Below are 24,027 nucleotides of genomic sequence, written 5' to 3' on the forward strand. Positions count from 1 at the left end.
AATGTAATTAGTATGCAGGACTGAGAGCGCCCCCGTCACCCTGCCCCCGCTTCCTCCTGCACCAGCTCTGCAGGGCCTGGTGGGGGTCATGGGTCCTGCAACACCGTCTCCCCGCAGTTCCTCAAGCAGCACTCTGTGAGGCCCTGTGCCCGGCTCTGGTGTGAGTTGGTGCCCTGGCAGCGCTAAGGGAGACTGGACAGAGAAGCTGGCCTGGGCCCGGTGGAGGGGAGGAGGGCCCTCAAGTGGGTTCCCAACCAGGAGGGGAAACCGGCTCCTGGTGACACAGCCTGGCCCCATTGCCCACCCAGTGTCCCGAGTACCCACGGATCCCACCTGCCTCGAGTCCCGGGCAGAGCTGGCCGGCCATTGGGCAGTCCCTTCCCCAGCCAGCCCGACCCAGCCTGCACTCCTTCCCCCTCCGTGGGGGAAGCTCCGTGGCTTGGCTTCCCCGAGAGCTGCCAGAAACTAGGATGAAAGCCCCGGTGAGCACGGCCTCTGCTCCCCCGCACCATTTCCTGGGGTGTCTGGATTAACAAGCTCATTTGATCTGGTTACAGTGAATTTTCTTCAAAGAAACACTCAATCGGGTCCCTTGTCAGAGTGCCTCGCAGCACCTGAACGACGGTGACTGGGCACTGCTGCCTTTGTTCTGCCACTGTCAGATGGGGCTGGCTGTGGGAGGCGACCAAAGACGTCCCCGCACCTGCCCTCGGAGCTTTTCCCTCCTCCAGGGCTCAGCCACCTCAGGCGGCCTTCAGTCTGTGCGTCCTGCCACCCCGGAGATGTCCCAGAGGCCACGGTCACCCCATCTGTTCCTGCCCCCAGAACCTTCTCCTGGAGCCAAGTATCTGCAGGGACAGACAAGCGAGCATCTGGGGGTTTGGTGCTGGGGTGTAGAAGGCTGTGGGGTGCTGCCCTGCCCCAGGCAGCCTGACTGTGACAGCCCCAAATAGGAGACATCCCAGCCCCTTCCCCTCCCCTCTACACTGCCCGCCCTCTGAGGAGCAGTGGCCAAGTTCCTCTCTGAACCTCTCAGGCCAGGCTGGCCCTGTCCCCCAGGGCCTCCCATGAAGCCTGGGAGCTATTCCCTCACAGGCAGCACAGACCTGGACGGACACCTGTCCCTGTGACCCAGCGCCCCCAGGCCCCAGTGAGGAGTAGCCGGGGGGTGAACAAGGGGGTTCCTGCTGCCTGGACTTGTTTGGGAAGCAGATGCTGGGCTCAAAGGTTCTTCAGACAACCTCACCTTCCCTGCTGGCCCCAGAGCATGGCAGGTCCCTGGAGCCGTGGAGGCCATGGCAGCCCCAGCCCAGCCCACCCCACCCCATCTGGGGAAGTGGAAACCGTATCCACGAGGGTCAGTTCAGGTCTCTGCCTACAGTGACCTGGCAGTTTTGTGCCCAACTAGGGCCTGGGTCAGGCCCAGGCTGCCCCCACACCCTACCCAGAGCTCAGAGAAGACGGCCCAGCCTTCTCCCCACGTCAGTCATGCTGAGCCCCGCGTCTGCGTTCACTCCTTTAAGGAACGTGGTTGACTCAATTCAGTGCTGCATATTCACAGGATGGCTCTCCATGGGTCCACTAGGGGCCCAACCTCTTATGTGGCCCCTCGCTAAAAGGACTCAACAGAAAGAGTGACCAGGCACTGACCCTCGTTTGCAGGAGGACTTGGCCATTCCCTGAGCTGTCCCACAGCACCTGCCGGCCAGGGCCCAGGGCACAGAGCGAGACTCTGTCTTTTCCTCAAAGAGACACCATGGGGGAGGGAAGGAGAGGTAGACACCACCAACCTCATCCCATGACCAGGGGCTGGCGACGCTCAGAGGCCTGTGGGTGTGTTCTCCACCCTGAAGGGTCAGTGCCAGCTCCCTGGACCCAGGGGAAGATGACGCAGGCGGTGGCCCAGCCTGGGGAAGGAACTGAAGCCACCCTCCTGGAGAGAAACTGACGCCTCCCCAGTTCCTGTTAGGAAGGACCTCAGGAAAGAACTGGGATCAGGCATCCTGGGTTGGCAGCCTTTTGGCCCCTGAGGAGGATGTCAGGCCGCAGAAGGGAGGGGATGGGCATGAAGCTTGGGAAGGGGGCGCCAGAGGAGGCAAGGCCTGTGCAGAGGCAGCACCAGAGGCCACTGCAGTGACTCCACCACCCAGCAGTGCCGCCACGAGTCAGGAAGTGGGAGGCCAGGCAGGAGGGGCTGTGATGGCCCAGGTGCCAGGAGAAAGGGCTGAGGGGACAGTGCAGGCGTCCAGAGAGGCCTCGCGGGGACAGGCTGAGAAAGTCACAGGTGGGGATGGGCTTTCTCTAGAGTTGTGTGTGGCCTGAGGACAGTGCAGCAAGGAGGGCCCGTGGTGAGCGCATGCAGCTGAAGCGACAGCTTGGACTCCTTTGTGGGACAAGAGCCTCTCAAGGCCACTGCGGGGTGTTCAGAGAACAAGGCCTGTGAGGATCTGCTGTGCCTGCAGCTGGTCAGTAGAACACTGGGTGTGCAGGGCCAGGGTGGGAAGGAGGAGAGCCGCATGGACGAAGGAGCCGGGCCTGCCCAGCAGTGCCTTTTGGGAGGGCAGGCAGGATGGGATGTGCAGCTGTGACCTGCCGGGCATAGAACTCCTTCCGGCCGGGGAGAGGAGGTCCCTTTTAGCCAGAATGGACCAGGAGGTCCCAGAAAGACCTGGGAGTAAGTGGATTGAGTTGGGCCTTAGAAGGAGAGCCGGGAACAGGCCAGGGGAGTTGGAGCCTGGCCAGGTATGGAGAGAGCAGGGTACACTTGCTGCACCTGTGAGAGGAGCCAGGGGTGGCCCTGGTGGCCTGGGCCCACTTAGCTGGCTGCAAGTCATTACTACAGGCTCTGGATGGAGAGTGCAGAGTAGCACGCTCCTGCTCACTCCCTTCTCCAAGTCCACAAAGAGGCAAGAAAGGGAGGATTTTAAACCCAATCCATACTGCATGGCGGGTGAGAGCAGAGGAGCAAACAGCACTTTTGGATCCTGGAAAGCAGAGGATGAGTGAGTGTCCCAGGCATCACTGACCTGAGAAAGGCGACTCCAAAGCCAGCAGCAGCAACAGCTGGAACTGCCCTAGCCTACACCACAGGACCCCCAGCTCTGGGACTGAGCAGCACCGGGGACCTCTGGGCTGGGGTGGAGAGGGATGGCTGGAATCACGTTGCAAACAACATATTCAGTAGGCAGGCAGCTCCCTAGATTCCACCATGGTCTGCAGAGGCCAACACCTGTCCTGACATCTTACCGGCGGGCCCTGGAGAGCCATCTCCTACAGAGGCAAAACGAAGGGTCTCTGGGCCAGGACCAGGCCTGTTCAGGGGGATGTGTGGCTAAGTGCATAAGGGGTGCTGAGACTAGCCCTCGTGTCCAGGCAGTCCCCAGGGCATGGGTAGCCAGGCCCTCCCCTTCCAGACCAGAAATGAGAAGACTCCATCTAATCTCATTGCATGACCAGCGACTGGTGAAGCTGTCAGTTCTCTCTCCATCCCAGCAGGAGACAACCCGACCTCAGAGATCCCTCAACCCAGGGACCCAGCCAGGCCACCCTCCAGAGCATCTCAGTCTGCAAGCCCCTTGGTATACTTGGAGCTTCCAGTCACCCCGCTCATGCCTATCCATGCACAGCCAGGGATTGCCCTTCATGGAGGAAAACTTCCTGAAACAAACAAGAAACAAGCTCCGTGGGGAACACAGACCGTGGAGGAAAAAGAAAGCTGTAGAAAAAGATAGTGGACACCTTCATGGAGGTGCGAGAGCCATCGTGAAAGGAGAGGAGGTTATAAAAAGTTCCTAGAGAGCAAAATAAGGGCCCTTGGGGGCACAATGATTGCCACCATGGAGACACATTTCGGTGCCACTGGAGTAAAAACACTGCAGACGGGTGAGCTCTCAACAGATAAATGTCCCTCACCTTCTTTCTCAGGAAAGATGGGCAGAAATGAGGGCAGAAGCCACAGAGAGGAAACCGTGGTGACAGGACCCAGGGTCCTCCAAGCTGCAGTGGAGCAAGTGCTCGGGACAGTGGCGAGGGAGCAGTTCAGCCCCAGGGTGGTGCCTGGCAGCCCGTCTCAGGACATCCCGCCCAGGGCAGCAGTACAGCAACATGGATAGAAAGCCGAATTCCCCAGAAGAGCCTGAGAGAACACTGAAGTACTTGGCATAGAGCCTCGGGTTGGATTCGTAGTACGTACAGAATGATCCGCATGTGAAGATAAGACGATTATTGGCTTCAGAGAAAACAGCAGTGCAAGCAAGAAAAGGTAGCTAGTCCCAGTTTACGATCTGGCAATAGCGTTTACACAGTCGTCACGATAGAAATGCCGAGTCAGGATCTAGTTTACTGTAGAACTCTATCAGGAGGACTGGAAGATAGGGAATGCAGTTGGTGAAATGGAAGCTAAATGCTCTTTTTCCTCAGTGGGAAGGTGTGGCTTGAAGATGATTATAAACTCTCTGCCTCTTGAATCTTGCCAGGCTCCGGGGCTGCTAAGCTAATAATGTGGCAGAAGGGACACTGCTAGTTGCAGGCCCAGGCCTTCGAGACTAGCAGCTTCCCCGTCTCTGGAAACCCACCTGCCCTTCTGTGAGGAAGCCCAAGCAGCTCTGGAGAAGCCCTTGTGGAGGGGCTGCTCTCAGCCCACAGCCGGCACCAGATGGGCAGCCATGCAGACCCCCAGCCTGCAAGCCAGGCCCGCTGAGGCCTCAGAGTACACACAGGCAGTCCCATCAGCCCTGCCCAGATGGCAGTTTTGTGATCAAAATATAGACAATAGACTATCATTGTTTAAGGTTGTTTGGGGGTAGTTTGTCACACAACAATAGATAGTAGAACATTAGTAGACTCTGTGTGTGTGTGTGTGTGTGTGTGTGGCATATATATATAGCATATATATATAGCTTAAAATTCAGACATGAAGAAGTATCTTATTTAGCAACAGTGGTAAATATTAAAATAAACCAAGAGAGGGGAAAGTGGTTGCCTCGGAGATGGGAAAATGTGAGGAGGGAGACAGGGAACTGCTGTTTGTTTTGTTTTAACCTCGTAGATCGGTTTGATACTTTAAACTACATTCACTTATAATTTGGACAAAAGTAAAAACTGAAGTTGAAAAAAAATGTATTCATGCTTAGCACAGGAATGATCCATAATTGGATTCCAAGGCTTTTACATTCAGCATAAGGTGTATGAAACAGTCCACTATTCTAGCAACAGATAAAATTCCTACTGACACGCAACCTCAGGTTCCCACTCGGTTAGAAGGCTGCGTATGGTCTTCTACTTAAAGCCTCAAGTAACAGTCATGGCAGTGACAAATCCTCATTGCCTCCATGGAACCTCTAGGCTCATGTGTGAGCCCAGGCTGGGCTGGGGTCCCTGGGAGCCCAGGGTGAGTGGCCAGTCCCTGGGCAACTCCGTGAGCCAGGAGCAGCTGTGTCACCTGCACGGTCGATGGGTCTCCTGCAGAAGAGTGTGCCCCAGTCCTTGCTGGGCACAGATGTAAGAGGTGTTCATGGGTCGAAATCACAGATGTCAAGGGCTGATAGGAGTCAGAGTGGGGACTGGGAGGGCTGAGGCAGGTTAAAGATTTGAGAGGGGCTGCTGTCTCCGCAGCTGCATCACACTGCTCTGCTGTCCCCTCCACGTTCCCCCACTGCGGCCTCCCCTGGAGTCTTGTGGAAGTAACTGAAGGCCCCTCAACCTGGCTCATCATCAGAGCAGACTGTTGATTAGCTGCGGGCAAATATGAAGAGGCGATTTCCTGTCACAGAAAGGCTGTGGTGTCTTTCTGAAGCTACGGAGCTGACGCAGGCTGAGCAGGCTGACCTTCCGCTGGAACTGCACAGGCATAGCCACGCGAAACTGCGCCGGTTTGCCCAGGAGACGCGGACAAGGGCCCAGTAGAACGCAGACAAGGATGGGGCTGCCCATCTTCAGGCCTCTCACAGCCCCTCTGCTGAAGATGCAGAAGCACAGCCCTCCACAGAGGAACGCCCACCCGAGACTCAGGGCGTCTGTGACAGGGATCCAGACACACGACTGTTTTTACTTCAGCAAAAGACTGAGCCAGCAGAGCTGTGTATTGGAAGCAAAGCCTCAAAGCACGATGAACACCTGTAGAGGAGCAGGCAACCCAGTTGCAGATTTGAAGAGGCATGTGGAATTCCTTGTGGCAGAGAAAGAAAGGTTGAGGAAAGAAAGTGTAAACAGGTAAAGGCTGAAAAGGCCAGACTTCTAAAAGGTCCAGTAGAAAAGGAGCTGAATGCGGGTGCTGATTTTGTAGAAAAGTCAGTTACGGAGCGTGCCTCTGCATTCGGAAACCGCTACACCCTCTTCAGCCTTGCAGAGGTTTGCAGCAGATGCCAGGAAAGTCAAGTACGTTCCAGTACCCGATCTTCTCCCTCGGATTTTCCATCTCCAGAGCGTCCCCTTACAGAGCTCTCTCAGGATATTCTGAAAGGATTTATGAGTAATTAAAATGGAAGGCCATAGAAGAAGGGAGAAGAGGAAATAGTACTAAATAATACAGTTAATGCAGCAACAAACAATGAAAAGGGAAAGCCACAGGCAAGGGTAATGCTGGAAATGCCTCGTCATCTGGCGTACTGTGGGAGAAGAGGCATTGCCAGGACATGGGGAACAGTCACTGTGAAGCGTGTCGCATATCGGATTCACTGACTTGAGCTAATGATGCCGACGTGGCAGACACTAAACTCATGGAGGGTCAGTTTCTCCTGATACCAATCAAATGGCTTCCTGGAAGATTTTTTTCAAGCAGCAATTATTTTTCTTATCGTCAGGGTTAAAATGTTTAAAAGTATGTTATGTGTAATTAATCTATAATGCCATAAATGATCATGCAAAACCTAAATATTAAAATGACGGCCTGAGGGGCTGCTTCGTATTTGAAACATACTTTGTCTCAGGCATTGATGTATGCATTTTGTTAATGATGTTGTGTTTAAGGTGTGTAAGACACTCCTTTCTAGATGAAACCGGATGTGCCACACTGTGCACTACTCGTAACAATGATAACCTCAAGACTATCAGGAGAAATGTTTAAATTTCCGTGTTATGAAGAAACCAAATTATTAGTTATGCTTCTTAACACCAGTTACCAGTTTACATAATTAATAAGGGTGCATTTTAAGTTCTAACTCTGTTTATTGCATAATGCATCATTTGAAAATACCAAGGAAGTCTGTTCTTTGTTTTTAATGATCCGCGAGTGGAAGGAATGCTAGTTGGCAGTATTTGATTGTAAGAAATCAATAAAGTAATTGTATTTTTTAAAAAAAGATCTGAGCCCTGGTGGAGGCAACAGGACGCGATGACTTTCACATTCAAGAAGGTTCTGGAGAGCGATGCCTTTCACATTCAAGAAGGTTCTGGAGACGAGAGGTGATTCTTAGAATGATGAGCTTCAATTTGCACATGCCTGAGTTTAGGTTCTGAATTTAAAACCTTATTGTAAGATCATCGCTTTGTACCTTCTCTCTTTTTAAGGGTTTTTATAGTTTGGTGGCAGTTTGTTGTTTTGTTTTGTTTTTAATATTTAGAAAGTCACTTTAGGAGAAACATCCATTTAAATAATTTATTTTACTTCAGAATGTTGTTTTTCTCAACCAGGCTCATGAACTGTGTTGTGTTCTTTAACATTCACAAATTGTGTATTGCTTGGTTCTGGAAACCAGTTAGCCAAATAATTGAGACCCCACCAGAAATTGAAGTGCAAAATAGAACAGGAAAGCAAAACTCTCCATTAGTGTATTCAGCTTTAACAGGTTTTCAACCTACCAGTCGTCCTCCTGGTTCTTATGATACAAGATCAAGGTTAAACCACTGAATACAGTTACAGTGTCCTTGACTTCATAAGCTTTCCTTTCCACGCATCCATATAGATGCCCGAAGCACCGTTCAGGGCAGAATTTAGTCTTGTCCCACACTCTCAAAGGACAACCATGATCTAGGACTTGGCTGAACCACACACCTACCAGGTGCCCCTGCCTGTGCTGCCATCCTTGGGCCAAGGGGAGGCCTGGCCCTTGCCACTTCAGCAGGGGTGAAGGGTCAGTCCACTTGGGGCTCAGGGTGCCTGTCTGAGCGCCCCCTCCCTGAACCCGCTCCTGTGCCTGCAGCTTCCCGCAGGCTGAGGCCCCAGTGCCCTGCTTGTGCTGCTGAGGGAGGCTCCATGGCCTGTTGAGAGGCCTCCCCAGGAAGCCCGTGGGGAGGAGGTTGGGGTGTCTCCTGCCTTGGGGGTGGGACAGTCCCTTCTTGTTCCCACCCCAGATACCTGACCCAAGTTCTTCTGTGTGTGAGGAATGCCTGGATGTCCCTCCCTGGTAGGTGGGATGGGACAGAGGGAGGTCCTGCCTACACAGCCCTTAATTAGGAATTTAAGAGATTTGTGCTCTAGGAAGGAACTGCTTCCGCTACCATTTGGCCCACTGTGTGGTGTGCAGACCCTCAGTTCGGAAACAGGTTTCAAGGGTGTTCAGGACTTGTCTCGTGTTCATGAAGGTCAGGGTTCACCTCTTCGCCCCTGCTCCCCCTGCTAACTCTGCAGCAGACCCTGCACTAATTAAGTCCCCACAACAGCCCTGAGCCCCAGGCTCTGTGAAAGTTGTCAGAATCAAAATGGAGCCACTTTTGTCCAACCCTAAGAGCAACAACAAAATAATGTAGCCGGGAGGTTGTGAAGGAGGCCCACCCGCACACCTGCCTGTGATCAGAGGCCTTCCGAAGCCTCTGGGAAGGGCTCTGAGGCACAGACGCCTGAAACGAGACCTTTTTCCAGAACTTCTCAGGACTTTGCAGCTCGCTACATGAGTCAAAAGGACGGCTAGCCGGATGCACAAGAACACTTGCTTGATACGCTGTGTCCACTTGTAAATTGATGTCCGCTCCTGGGATAAGCCCCTGGAACCAGTGTTCTCTTCCTTTCAAAACAACCATGTAGCCAAATGTGGTGGCAAGTGCCTGTAATCCCAGCTACTCAGGAGGCTGAGGCATGAGAATCGCCTGAACCCAGGAGGTGGAGGTTGCAGTGAGCCAAGATCGCACCACTACACTCTAACCTGGGCAATAGAGCAACTAAAAAAAAAAAAAAAAAAAAAATGAGCATGCACTGCTCCTTTGGCCTTTCAAAGCCCTCCTTGCTTCCCCTCTGATGCGCCCCTAGTTTACTAAGGCTGGGGCTCCACATGCAGTGCTGCTGCTTGTTCCCAATTATACTCCACAGTTTTGGGGAGCCTCCCTCTGTTTCTTGAGGTTGGCAGGACTATCATTCTTCTTGTTCGTAGATGAGGGAATTAAGGCTTGGAGAGGTTCCGTTTTGAAGGACACTCAGTAAGTGGTGGAGAGAGAATTTCAGCTCAGACCCAAAGGCTATTTAATTTACTTCTTTTAAATCCGTGCTTCTTAGCGCTCAGCTAATCACCTATCACCTTGACAGCTTTTTGCCACAGCCACATTACTGCCTGTGGTATTACTGAATATTTTTCTCTACATAAGCTCAGATTTTCCTTAAATCTATTAGAAAAGAAAACTTGTAACTGAAAAATGGGGGACCACCATCTCTTACCGTAAACAGAAGCCACTGTGTATTCCACACACACCAAAAGCAATGTCCTTACAGCCTCCTTAGGTGCTTTGAGTCTAAAGCATGCTTTGTCTTGTTAAAGGGGAGATGGCAAAGTTAGGGTGGCAGTGAAGACATTATAGAACCAACTGAGATTCTCTCCTTGACATTATCAGAAGGGTTGGAAGAGAATCAAAAAATAACCAGCTGGGCACAGTGGCTCATGCCGTAATCCCAGCAGTTTGGGAAGCCAAGGTGGGCAGATCGCTTGAGCCCAAAAGTTTGAAACTAGCCTAAGCAACATAGCAAGATCTCGTCTCTACAAAAAATACCAGCTCCACAGGAGGCTGAGGCAGGAGGATGACTTGAGCCCGGGAGGCCGAGGTTGCAGTGAACTGAGATCACACCACTGCACTCCAGTCTGGATGACAAAGCTAGATCCTGTCTAAAAAATAACTTTCTCATTGTGAAGTTTAATGCTATTTAATGTCTTGTCTGATGGCAGCTAAAACATGCCCCATACCACCTAATCTGGAGTATCACACTTTGGAAATAAGTGTGTGTCACATTTTGGAAAATGCTGATTGCAGTGAAAGTGGGAAATGTGGCTGGAACCCATGCATCTAATCTGGATCACATTGCATAGTGTTCATTCCTTTTTCCTTCTTTGTTTTTAAGATATGTCAAACATGATGAATAGTGCATAAAACAGAAAGGTATGGCCTGAAGAATAATTACAGAATTGAACACCAAAGTAACCGCCACCCAGATCAAGAAATTGTGGCCAGGGTTCCCCCACACCGCCACATACCTTTCCCATTGAAAACACTATTCTTTCTTACCACTGAATGTTTTTTCTTTTTAAAGATAAGATCTCACTGTGTTGCCCAAGCTGGTCTTAAACTCCTGGGCTCAAGCGATCCTCCGGCCTCTTAAAGTGCTGGGATTACAGGTGTGAGCCACTACACCCACCCACCACTGAATTTTTGGATACTCATTTTATTTTCATAGGTTTTTTTTTTTTTTTTTTTTTTTTTTTTGAGACAGAGTCTTGCTCTGTCACCCAGACTGGAGTGCAGTGGCACGATCTTGGCTTACTGCAGCCTCCACCTCCCAGGTTCAAGTGATTCTTCTGCCTCAGCCTCCAGAATAGCTAGGATTACAGGCACATGCCATCACACCCAGCTAATTTTTGTAGTTTTAGTAGAGATGGGCCATGTTGGCCAGGCTGGTCTCAAACTCCTGACCTCAGGTGATCTGCCCGCCTCGGCCTAGTTGCTGGGATTACAGGCATGAGCTACTGCACCCGGCCTCTTTTCATAGTTTTATCCCCCATATAGTTTAGGTTCGCCCCATTTGAACTTCATGTATGTGTAAGATATGTTCTATCCTATGTGTTCCTTTGTGATTTGCATCTTTTGTTCAACTTTGTGTTTTTGAGATTTATTTAATCTGTTGTGTTACAAAATCCTGGTCATTTCCATTGCTATATAATATTCCAGTTATGAAACTCTTGACACTTTTTCTGGTGTTGATGAGCCTTTGGGTTTTTCAATGTCTGGCTATTTCAACAATGCCACTTTGCACACGCTGGTGCTTACATCCTGGGACACGTGTGCCAAGTTTCTACAGGACACTTTCCCAGGATGGAATTGTTGCAGCCTGGTGTGTGCACATCTTGACGTCCTGAATGATGCTCTTGAGTCTGGTGTTTGGGGTGCCTATTCCTCCACCTCCCTGTGGGTGGATTTTTAGGTCTTTGCCAATCTGGAGTCTGTGATACCTCCCCCACCCCACCCCTGTGGTTTATTCCACATTGATTGGACGCCTTTTCGCATATTTACTTCTGAACTCAGCCTGAGGTTACCAGATCCTCTGGTTGAGGCTCCACCTCTGGGTGTGCCCCGGGCTGCTGGAGAACAGACTCCCTGGAGCTCCATCTATCTGTGCAAGGGAACAGGGGTCAAACTCAAGTGTACAAGCCGCTCTGGAAGATGCAGCCCAGGCCTGGCTGGCCCAGGGCACTGGTCCCTCCCCCGGCTTCCTCCTCCAGGAAGAGGTGTGCACACACACAGGCACGTACACGTGGGCAAGGCTGGCCCAGCCCAGGCTGCAATCATGACAAAGACCAGGCTCCACTTAATGTTGTCAGCACCTGCCCCACCCTTTCCCACAGCACTAGAACTCTGGGCCCCGGCTCCTGCCAGCCCTACCTGTCTGGGCTATGGTTGGTGAGAAACAAGGAGGTGCCAGGGCCGCCAGACCTCCCTACCTGCCTACTTTCTGCTGTGTCCAGGACTCATGGCAGCAGGAGGCCAAACCCACACTGTGGCCTGGGCTGTGTGCTTTGAGCTTCACCTCCCTTCAGCACCAGAACAGGGTCTGGCTACAGATGGCTCCCAGGAAATACAGAAAAAATGGGTGAATGAACGAGTGACAGGGTGTCTCATTCCACACAAGACACAGTGAGTGGGAGCGGGGGTGGCTCCTGGCTGCAGGATGCACACTGCCCTCACCCAGATGGCATCTGCCCCCAACACCCCACTCTTCCCTGGGGGACACTGGGGCCCACCCTGAGCTGCCTTTCTCAGGACCCCAGGTCAGGCAAGCCACACCCTACCACTCCCTTCAGCCAGTGTGGCTTCAGGTCACCAAGCGGGGGCAGGGCCAAGGTGGCAACGAGGGGAGAGGCCGGGACACAGTCCTCCCCGATTTCAACTCTGATCTCAGTGTCCATCCAGTCCAGCTCCTCCAGGTGCTGACCCAGGACATGCCTGATGTCTTCACCAGCTGCTGCACCTGCAGAGTTGGGTCGGGGAGCCAGGGTCAGCCCAGCAGCCTTTCACTCTGGTGCACCACTCCTGGCACGAAGAGTGCCCCATCTTTAGGCACCACTTACAAAGCCCAGAGCTTGGTTCTGAGCACCAAGAGGAAACCCTGGAGATGGGGATCCAGGCCCTGCACCCCCGACAATAAGCTCATAGGCTAGAAGAGGAAACTGCCACAGTAACCACCCTGGACATCCCTTAAGGCCACGCCTCCCGAGCAAGGCTGAGAAGGCTGGTCAGGGGCTTCGTGGGGTGGGTCACCTTCCGCTGACAGACCAGGTAGGCTTCCTGGAGGAGGAGGCCTGCGGAGGAGCAACCTGGTGCCACAGAATGGGCTGAGCCCTTAGCAAGGCCTGGTGCTACTGGCTGCAGGGGCATGTGTGGGGCTCCCTATGCTAGGACCATGGCCTCGGGAGGAATCCACCCTCTCAGCTCAGCACCAGCCTCCCAACCCTAAACCAGGCCAGCCCACCTTGGCAGCTGAGAAGTGTTCGTGTACAAAGAGGGCACCAAGTGCCACGCCAAAGTGGTGGTTGGCCCGGCACGGGCAGACCTCGGCCAGCTCCTGCAGCTTGTGGCTTCCCTCTATCTCCCGTGCCAGCTCGCGCAGCGCTTCACGGAATGGCGGGGACAGGTGCTTACTCAGGACCACCACCACGCGCCACACTAGGTAGTTGTGCAGGATCCTGGGGCCAGGTGAAGCCGGTGGATGTCCAGACAGATGTGCATATGGGCCACCAAGAACACTACCCCCACGTGTGCCCCCCAGCCTGTGGCTGGACCCAGGACCCAGACAACCCCACAAAGAAGGGACAAGAGGTCATCCCAGACAATGCAGAGCAGCGGGGAGAGCCAGGATGTCAACCTAGGGCTTGGATTCCTATTCCAGTGCTCAACAGCTGCCTCCCTCAGTGTGGCTACCGGACACAGGTGGAGGTGGAAATCAAAGCCCACCCAGCAGACAGGTCCTGGAGGCTGGTGGACAGGGGCTGGCCGATCTGCAGCCATCCCTATGGGGTGCGGAGTGGATGAGCTGGGTCACCTGCTACACTTAGTCTGTCGCCAGCACTAGCACCTCCTCTTCCTCCGAGAACCAGTAAAACTCCTGGCACGGGTCGATGCTGGCATCCACGTTGGCCGCCAGGAAGCGAGCGGCGCGCGAAGGCCTTGCGCTAGGGGCAGCCCTTGGGACAGGTGCCGCCGCCCGCCGCGATCGACCCAGGTACTGGAGCGCCAGCAAAGCCCCCAGGATGGCGCAGAGGCCGGCGGCGAACACCAGCCCCGACAGCTGGCTCACTTCGCGCGGGTTCCAGCGCGGCAGCCCGGCCCAGGCCCCGGTGGCGCTGCTTCCTGAGAGAAGCCTGAGAGGCAGAGAGGCTCCGCGCACGCCCCCAGTGCCTCAGTGACTCAAGTACTTGACCTCCTGGAACTCGTCGTAGTGCGCCCTCAGGGAATACCGGGACTCCAAGGCGCCGAGGCCGCCGCGGTGCAGCCCTGGGCCACCTGGGCTACGGGATGCGCGCGGCCGCCGGCCTCCTCGTGGGCCTCCGCATGGCCCCGGGACGCAGCTGCGAGAGAAACAGAGTCAAGCTCAGGAGGCGCAGCAGCCCGACGGAGCTCCCGGACACCACGAGGAGGGACGCAGGTCTGGGTGCAGAGGCCTCAGCTGCGGACCTCATTCACTGCAGAAACCAGGGACGAGGAGGGCTCGGCGGAGCCACGACCCCCGCAAGCACAGTGGAGTCTTCTCCCCTGTCCCCTCCTGCACACATGTGTCAGTCCCTAGGTCGGGAGGGAAGCGGGAAGGGCCGGGCACGGGGCCTGGCACGTAGTGGGCCTTCATTGAAAGGCCGTCCCTCTTCCCTTCGCCTTTCTAGTCCACGACCTACCCCAGCCAAGGCCGGGTGGGGTGAGAGGGAAGGAGTGGAGGCTGGAGTGAGGAGGTGTGGTCAGGGGCGCGTCTATGCGGCACTCTCAGCTCTCGGCGCTGGACCCAAACAGACGTTCCACAAACTGGCCAAAGAACCAAACTTTGTCCTCGCAGAAATCCGCAGAATCCACCACTCCAACACCGCTCGCTGGCTCCTTCTACTCGGTGGTCCGACGGCCCACCCACCCTTCCTCACCGTCGCGCACCAACACCCCAGGGTCGCGGATACACAGTCCATCCTCTGGACGGCCCTGATGGAGAACCCGAAACCGGCTCAGTCTCCCCGACCCTCGTCTCTGTCTCCGCCCGGGGCCAATCCCGGCTTCAACAGGTTTTCCCCAGAACCCAAACTTGGGTGAAGTTTCACCCCCTCGCGGGGCGCGGGCTGGCCGGGCGCGCCCGGAGTCCTGGAGCCGCGCCGCTCAGTCAGTGGAGACCGAGAGCCGAGCCTGGGAGCCGCAGCTTCAGCCGCGAGGACGTAGATGAAGCCAGGAGGCTCCGCGCAGCGGCCGCGAGGGCGGCGGAGGTGGCCGCTACTGTGGCCACTTACCCGGCAGGTGCGCGCCCAAGGCAGGGCCTGGAGCGGCGCAGTTGCCTGAGTCTCCCAGCGCCCGCTGCCTCTTCTGCCGCACCCCCGCCCGCCCGCCGGCCCGAAGGAGGGGTCGCGATAGCAGCTCCACCCTCCTCCGCCCGCCTCGCGCCCACCTCCTTCCTCCTGCGACCCTCGGGCCACCTGGCAGCTCGGCGGCAGCGCGGACGTGGGTCGGCGGCCCCGGAGACAGGCTCCGTGCGCGGGTTGCGGTCGATGACTCGGGGTCCAGCCGCGTCCCGGGACAAGTGAAGGCAGCGGGTACTCCCGGGAGGAGTCTCCTCCGGTCCCAGGTCCCCACTCGGAGCTGCCCACCAGCCGGCTACAAGGGGGCTGGAGCTACGCAGCTGGGGGCCGTCATGCCTCAGCCTACAGCCCTGGAGCACCGCCCAGAGAGAACTCCTCCTAAAGGATAAGGGGGCCCTGATGGAGTGCCTGGGCTGCCGGCACAGCGCCTGCGCGGAGCGCACCTTCACCAGGGAGCTTCCTTGTCCTCCTGGGAAACCTTGTCCAGGATCAACTCTCCCCGGCGGGTCTAGGCTTCAGGTTGGCCTCGTCCCCTTCCCCCAGCTCCTGATCCAGGAGAGCAACAGAGAGCCTCTGCCAGAAAAAGGCCTGGCGCTGCGAGTGCGGCCCCCATGGCACCAACGTGTAGTTGACCCAGAGCACACCAATCGCGGCCTACGGAAGGTAACTTGGGTTTAGCCTCTGAACACACAGTCCTGGTCACCCTGCACAGACTGTCTTTACTGGGGGCTCCGAGCTCAGCTCCTTGGCTCTCCTGCAGTTTCGCCAAAAGGGAAACAGCCACAGCCCTCCGTCTCCCTCACTCTTTTGGGGTCCCCACCCCTCATTGCTAAACTGACCCCTTGACTCACAAGCAAGAGAATGACAGGCCACAGCAGTGCCCAGCTAAACCCAGCCAAGCCCTGAGTGAGGCAGCTGGATGCCCAGCGTGGATGGGGGTAGGGGCTGCGGGCAGTGGGGGCGGAGGCTGCGGCCAGAGCTGCCTTGGAGAGAGAAGGCCCAAGAGGGTGCAAAGGGCACAGGTGCGAGGTTCCGAATCCCAACCTGCGCCTCCTCCCTGAGGAAGGCGGATCCCAGCCAGTCTTGCCTGTGAACGTTGTCAGAAACCAAATGAAGTCACTTTTTCTAAAAACTCTGACAAATACAGGCAGGAAAGGCCATGAGTGGAGAGTCCTCGGGCACAAAATCTGATAAAAACTATCACAAAAGACTGCAAACAACCACTTGCACAAAGGCCATGGCACTTTTGCAAGGACATCTGCCCAGCCACTGCCTGTCCAACCTCAGACTGGTGCCACCCATGTCAATGATTCTTGTAGCCAAAATAATTATCACAAAACAATCCTGTGATTCTCCTTTTTCCTTTAAAAACACATGCAGACACATACTTGAACACACATGCACACACATGCACACGCACATGCTCACACACGCACATATACACTCATACGTACATGCACACATACATGCATATACACACGTGCACACCCATACACACACACACAGGGTGGCTCCCCCAAGGGGCCTCGTCATACCTCAGTTTGCCCACCTGTAAAGGGGGTGATTACAGCCCCTACTGCATGACGCTGCCGTGGGGCTCCATGAGTCAGTACCTGGAGGATGCCTAGGACGGGGCCTGAACTAAACCTGTATAGTCCCATGGGGAGCCGAGTGGAGAAGCTGGACTTCGGCATGGGGAGCAGAGCAGGCAGTGTGGAAACCCGGGGAAGCCTAAGGGTCTGGGTGCCTGTCACCCAATAGGAAGCCCCAAGGGGCCCCTGGGAAGAGGCACCGATCTCCTCGTGGCTGGTAAGGGAATAGGGCTGAGGCCAGGAACAGGCCAGCAAGAGCCTGCGGGGCCAGGGAGTGTGACAGCCAAGGACCCTCAGAGCACTAGCCTGCTGAGGACCGCAGGCCACACTCAGGCCTGGGCAAGGGACTGACCTGGGGACTCCTTGAGGTTTCTGACTCTATGGAGCTCACCAGGGAGGGAGGTGGTGGTTCCTGGATTCATTGCCCAGCTCAGAGCTCAGTGAGAAAACTCCCTCTTGGAACAGACTAGAAAGAGGCTTGCATGAAGCCCAGCACCCAGGGGCTATGCTGTCGCGCCAAGGTGTCTGAGGGGTGGGGACTTCCCCATCCTACTCCTGTGGCCCACTCTGCCCTGCCCTCTTCGTAACTGCATCAGATCAATCTGGTTCCACTTGTATGTAAAAAAGTTGTGAGTTGTTTTTCAGTTGCCGTGGACCCTGAGGTTGAAGTTTACATACCCTGAGCATGTCCAGATAACAAAGCATGCAACCACTGGGGAGCCAAGGAGAGGGGGACTGAGTTAAGAAGTGGACGCCCAGGATACAGTGCGACAGAGCTGTGGTGCCATCCCCTGGCAGGATCCAATCAGATCATGTGCCTTGACATTACCTCATTGGAAGATCCAATCAGATCGCACCTCATTTCCCTCTGCTTATAACAGCTGAGCCAGCCCCCAGCTTGGTGAGACACTGCCTTGAGAGCTGTCCTGCTGTTCTAATTGTTCCAAGTCACAAAATCCCCTTGCTAAATCCTCCTTGTTGTGGTCATTGGGTTGGTACCTGCCAGGCAATGGAACCCACCCCTTGTGTGGGTAACAAAATTCTGGTGACTCTGATGGGACTGGGACTTGGGTCCTGTATTAGTAATTTTGACTTGTTATAAAGAAACTCTCGAGGCTGGGTAGTTAATAAAGAAAAGAGGTTTATTTGGCTCAGTGTTCTGAAGCCTGTACAAACATGGCTTCCTGATGACCCAAACACCTCCCACCAGACCCCACCTCCAACGCTGGGGATCACATTTTAACACGGGTTTTGGAGGCCACAGATGTCCAAACCATGTCAGGTCCTGACCCCAAACTGCTCAAAGGCTCCCTATGGGTGAAGCAGTGGGTAACACCAGCTCGCCCCTGCTGACTCGCTCACATTGCCTGAGAGGGGTTGGGTGCAGTTCCCAAGGACCTCTCTCTTGGCGTCCAGGCTGCCAGGCTGCCATTTGGACTGTAAACCAAAAATAAAATTCTAAACCCCCCAGCCATCTGAATGGACCCCTCCTCTTTACCAAGGGCGTTCCAAAGTTAACCTGAAAAACTAGCTCTGGCCATAATGGAAGGTGGGGTTGGACATGCCTCATTACACTCGCCTCCGTTTTGGAATTCAGGAAAAGCCAGCCAGCATTAACATCAACACAGACCTTAAGTCTGATGAGAAACACTTATAGTCTATTCTCTCTCAAGCCTGCTACGTGAAAGTTTCATCTGTGTGACAAAAACCTGTTATTGTAACCCAGACATTCCTATCTACTGATAATAACTCTTGCAACCAGCTGCCAATCAGAAAACTGTAAACCTGTGTATGACCTGGAAGCCCCCTGCTTTGAGGCGTCTGCCGTCTCAGATGGAACCAATGTCAATCTTACGTGTATTGATGAATGTCTCATGTCTCCCTAAGTGTATAAAACCAAGCTTTGCCCTGACCACCGTGGGCACATATGGTCAGGACTGCCTGAGGCTGTGTCATGGGAGCATCCTGAACCCTGGCAAACTAAACTTTCTAAACTGATTGAGAGCAGTAGCAGATACTTTTGGGTTTACAGAACCTGCCTCAACGGAGCAGAAGTGGCCACCGGGACCTTCTATCTGTGCTCCTCCGGGCCAGGAAGTGGACTTCGCCCTGTGGCTGACTCTCGGCAGCACCCTGGGCCTAACAGTGGGGCCTCTGCAGTAAGTGCAGCACACCTCTGTTTTCTGTTTCTTCTCGGTGCTTCGTGCTCTGCGGGATTGAGAGACATCCATGGGCTGCCACACGGCAGTCTGGATCTGGCTAGCTGACAGTGGGATTGCTTTCAGGAATTAGAATTTTTTTAGAGACATGGGTTTTTCACAGGAAGCCAGTGGCTCTGTCCCCCAGATCCCCATGCTTGCCACAGCTGGGGTCACCAGAAGCAGAAACTGGCATTTGATGCACAAAAAGAGTTGAATCAGATGTGGGCAAGAATCGTGGGATCTGTGGCACCACCAATCCCACTTCTAAGTCCTGGGCAGCTGCCACCAGGCCCCATATAAGGACCCTAAGCTGTGGGGAGTGTTAATCATGGCAGGACACCAGACGCTCCAACGGTACGGAAAAACTACAAACAGAAGAAGGGGACGGGGGAAAGGGGAGAGGCCGATGCCCCAGCTGGCTGAGATTGCCCTTAAGGTGTTTAACAGCTGTGACCACGTCCAGGAAGGACAAAAGCAACCAACACAAGACAACGATCTACACTACTTACCACGGGTCCTCGCTACAACCAGCCAGGCCTCCCAAAGTGCTGGGATTGCAGGCGGGAGCCACCATGCCCAGCCTGAGGTTTATCTTTAAAGGAATAGAGAGCAATGTTTTAGTCAAGCATAACTTGCTTCTATATTCTTGGTTTTTCTTTTCTGTTTTCTTTTTTTTTTTTTTTTTTTATGATGGGGCCTTGCTCTGTTGTTCCTCCCAGGCTGGAGTACATATTGTGATCAGAGCTCTCACTGCAGTCTCAAACTCAAGCAATCCTCCTGCCTCAACCTCCCAAGTAGCTGAGACTACAAGTGTGCACCACCATGCCTGACTAATTTTTAATTTTTTTTGTGAAGGTGGGGTCTCTCTGTGTCGGCCAGGCTGGTCTTGACCTCCTGGCCTCAAGCAATCCTCCTACCTCAGCCTACCAAGATGTTGGGATTACAGGTGTGAGCCACTGTGCCTGGCCTAGTTTTTCTTAATGTGTCTAAATTGTTTCATGTAACCAGGATTTCCCATGCTGTCATTAAATGTATTTGCCTGCTCAAAGTAATCAGCCTAGGAAATGAAGATTGGTTAGGAACACTGAGGGCTAAGGGCTTTGCATGTATGTAACTTTCTGTATTCCTTTTGAAGTCTTTTGACTGTCATTCTGGTTAAATGAGTAACTATTATTTAGCAGTGACCTATGATTTTTTTTTTTTTTTTTAGACAGGGTCTTGCTCTGTCACTTAGGCTGGAGTGCAATAGTGCAATCACCCAGCTTACTGCAGCTTCAACTTCCTGGGCTCAATCAGTCCTCCACTTCAGCCCTCTGAGTCTGTGGGACTACAGGTGTGCGCCACCATGCCCAGCTAATTTTTGTATTTTTTGTAGAGTTTCACTATGTTGCCCAGGCTGATCTTAAACTCCTGGGCTCAAATGATCTGCCCGCCTCAGCCTTCCAAAGTGCCGGGATTACAGGCTTGAGCCACTGTACCCGGCCTAGCAGTGACCTATGATTCTGTTGAAGGAAATACTTTGAACTTTTTGACAACTTTGGCAGATTTCTCTGGAATCCAAATCCTATATTAAGCCTTTTGTCCTAAAATTAACTTGGAGATTTTTTCAGGTGGGTCCCCTGGAGGGTCTCAAAGGATGTTTCTCTCTTCTTGGGAAGATATTAAATGATTAGGCTCATTTCATTAATAATATAAGAAGGTTTGTCAAATACGAAATGGTCGTTAACTTTCTTTCAGTTATCAAAACACGTGCAACTGCATAAGATTCCTAAAATACTGACATGTGTCATACTGCAATTATTCTGTGTGCCACAGAAATACTAAAATGTTCTCGCCAGTTGTAAACTCTCATCAGATCTTTCACTATGGCTATTCTGGGGTTTTATCATCCACAGGTTATTTATTTATTTTTTAGTTTTTAGTTTTTAGAGACAGAGTCTCCCTCTAGACCCCAGGCTGGAGTGCAGTGGTGCAATCTTGGCTCATTGCAACCTCCGCCTCGTGGGTTCAAGCGATTCTCCTGCCTCAGCCACCCTAGTTGCTGGGATTATGGGTGCATGCACCATGCCCGGCTGATTTTTATATTTTCAGTAGAGACGGGGTTTCACCATGTTGGCCAGGCTGGTCTCGAACTCCTGACCTCAGGTTTTTGCCCATCTCGGCCTCCCAAAGTGTTGGGATTACAGACGTGAGCCACTGCGCCTGGCCCATAGTTATTTTAAATTCTTCTCTGGAAGTATCTGCAATCACCTATAATCCAAAATTGCTAACCAAATTAAGCAAAACACGATAAGGATGATGTTTATATTACTTAAATGTTTTATTTTCCAGATTCAAGTACCTTTTCTGTCATAAACTATTTATAGTTTGCAATCATTTGGTAATGCATCCTTCGTGACTATGGGTGAAAGCATTTGCTTTTTCTCCCTACTTGATTCCTCCAAAATTCAGAAACTATTTGTGAATATTCTTATTTTTATTTATATAATTTCAGTAAAAATTTGCTTTCTTTTGTTGCAGTTGAGACAGGGTCTCACTCTGTCACCGAGGCTGGAGTGCAGTGATGCGATTATTCATCCTGGGCTCAAGTGACCCTTCTGCCTCAGTCTCCCGAGTAGCTGGGACCACAGGTGTGCACCACCATGCCCTGCTAAGCTTTTAAAAATATTTTTGTAGAGATGGGGGTCTCACTACACTGCCCAGGCTGGTCTCGAACTCCTGGGCTCAAGCAATCCACCCATCTCAGCCTCCCGAAGTGCTGGGATTATAGGCATGGGCCACTGAGCCCAGCTTCTCTCTCTTTAAGAGAGATACAATTAGAAGCATCGGTTATATCACCAAGGTTTGGACTGGATGTCATATTTAACTATGTGCATAAAATGTCTGACTTAAAGAGTTCCCAGCCTTACAGTGAGTGAATGAAAATCGTCACTTCCAGGCAGGCCCAAGAACCTTAAGACTGTAAGGTGAAATCTAAAGTCGGCCTTGGAGCCGGCCGTGGTGGCTCACACCTGTAATCCCAGCACTTTGGGAGGCTGAGGTGGGTGGATCACATGAGGCTAGAAGTTTGAGACCAGCCTGGCCAACATGACAAAACCACGTCTCTAATAGAAACACAGAAATTACAGCCGGCAGCAGTGGTTCACGCCTGTAATCACAGCACATTGGGAGGTCGAGGCAGGTAGATCACCTAAGATCAGAAGTTCAAGACTAGACTGGCCAAGGTGGTGAAACTCCATCTCTAATAAGAATACAAAAATTAGCTGGGTGTGGTGGTGGGTGCCTGTAATCTGAGCTACTCAGGAGGCTGAGGCAGGAGAATCGCTTGAACCCAGGAGGCAGAGGTTGCAGTGAGCTGAGATTGTGGCACTGCACTCCAGTCTGGGCAACAGAGCCAGAGTTGGTCACACACACACAAAAATAATAAAATAAATAAATACCTACATACATAAAGTTGGCCTGTTTGGCTTCCTAGCTGCTAGAGGCTCTAACCCTGAGCTTTTCTATATAATTGATGTGGAGAGAAAATGTTAAGCTTCTAAGGAAAGCGGAGTCCAGCGGCGATTAGACCATAACCCTGTGCATTAGCTTCACGTCCTTGTTACCCGCCTGTAAACTGGATTAGATCCTAAGTTCCTCCAATATCTGGTCATAACTAAATCCCGATGGAGTCTGTGGCCCTCTTCCCGTCGAGACTACGGATGCTTCAGAATGTTCAGGGGATTTTCCCTTCTTAAATCTGACCAACTAGGGGACCTCAGTATCAGAACTGGGGACAAACTAGACCTGTAGGACACTGCGGTCCCCTTGTCTTAAAGCAATTGAGGTTATCTCTTCATTTGTAAGAGCCACAGAGAAGCAGCTGTGTGGTCCCCTCTCATTGTCCGTGTTCCACTCTGTCGGGCTCTCAAATCACATCACAAGCTGCCTGGCAAACCACAAAGTTCTGTCTGTATCCCACCTCACCTCACCATCACTCCATGGGCTTGCTTCTTCCTGCCACTTTTTTTTTTTTTTTTTTTTTTGAGACAGAGTCTCGCTCTGTCACCCAGGCCGGAGTGCAGTGGCGTGATCTCGGCTCACTGCAAGCTCCGCTTCCCAGGTTCACGCCATTCTCCTGCCTCAGCCTCCCGAGTAGCTGGGACTACAGGTGCCTGCCACCTCGCCCGGCTAATTTTTTGTATTTTTAAGTAGAGACGGGGTTTCACCATGTTAGCCAGGATGGTCTCGATCTCCTGACCTCGTGATCCACCCGCCTCGACCTCCCAAAGTCCTGGGATTACAGGTGTGAGCCACCGCGCCTGGCCTTTCCTGCCAGTTTCAATGCTCCCTCCTGGAGTGCTGAACCCATCCAGATGGTTGGGGTGGTCCCCATCCACCTCCTGGGAAAGGACTTCTTAGAAACCTGCCAGGCCCACATTTCCTTCTCCTCAAAAGAAGGAAATAATACTTGAGTTATCTTTGCCAGATTTGGCCACAGAAATGGCTTTTACTGAGATTCCCATCGACACAGCCTTGCCATTGTGTCCGGAGTTGGTTCCTTCCTGCAGGTTTATGGTCTTGCTGATCAAGAATGGAACTGCGGACCTTCACGGTGAGTGTTACAGCTCTTTAAGATGGCAGGGCCCAAAGAGTGAGCGGTAGCAAGGTTTGTTGTGAAGAGCGAAAGAACAAAGCTCCCACTGCATTGAAGGGGACCCAAGCAGGTTGCCACTGGTGGCTGGGGGGATGGCCAGCTTTTATTCCCTTATTTGTCCCTGCCCATGTCCTGCTGATTGGTCCATTTTACAGAGTGCTGATTGGTCCATTTTACAAACCTCTAGCTAGCTACAGAGCACTGATTGGTGCATTTTTACAGAGCACTGATTGGTGCATTTTACAAAACTCTTGAAAGACAGAAAAGTTCTCCAAGTCCCCACGCAACCCAGGAAGTCCAGCTGGCCTCTCCTCTCACCATCACTACCCACTCTCCTGTCCAAAAGCAACCTGAGTCCTGGGGCACCATTCAGCACCAGTGACAACCCCATGGGATATAGCTAGGGACACTCGCAAGGATGCTATTTGCTCAGAGGGATTAGCTCTAGTGAAAGAGCTGGATCAGGAAGGTTTCTGGGGTCCTGGTTTGGACTAGGTTCTGTTCAGAATGGATATATGGGCCGGGAACAGTGACTCATGCCTGTAATCCCAGCACTTTGGGAGGCTGAGGCAAGCAGATCATTTGAGTTCAGGAGTTTGAGACCAGCCTGGCAAACATGGTGAAACCCTATCTCTACTAAAAAT

At 52.9% G+C, this 24,027-nt stretch overlaps 1 pseudogene across 1 annotated transcript; it reads left to right on the forward strand.

Annotated features, from left to right (window-relative positions):
* The first annotated feature begins 9 nt into the window (after positions 1 to 9).
* LOC114671438 (nuclear receptor-binding factor 2 pseudogene) lies at positions 10 to 18,020 on the forward strand (annotated as a pseudogene). Its single transcript, XR_003721453.2, has one exon. The product of XR_003721453.2 is annotated as a nuclear receptor-binding factor 2 pseudogene (transcript).
* Positions 18,021 to 24,027: the final 6,007 nt, after the last annotated feature.

Source organism: Macaca mulatta, chromosome 12 (genome assembly GCF_049350105.2).
Source record: "Macaca mulatta isolate MMU2019108-1 chromosome 12, T2T-MMU8v2.0, whole genome shotgun sequence".
NCBI classification, from domain to species: domain Eukaryota; kingdom Metazoa; phylum Chordata; class Mammalia; order Primates; family Cercopithecidae; genus Macaca; species Macaca mulatta.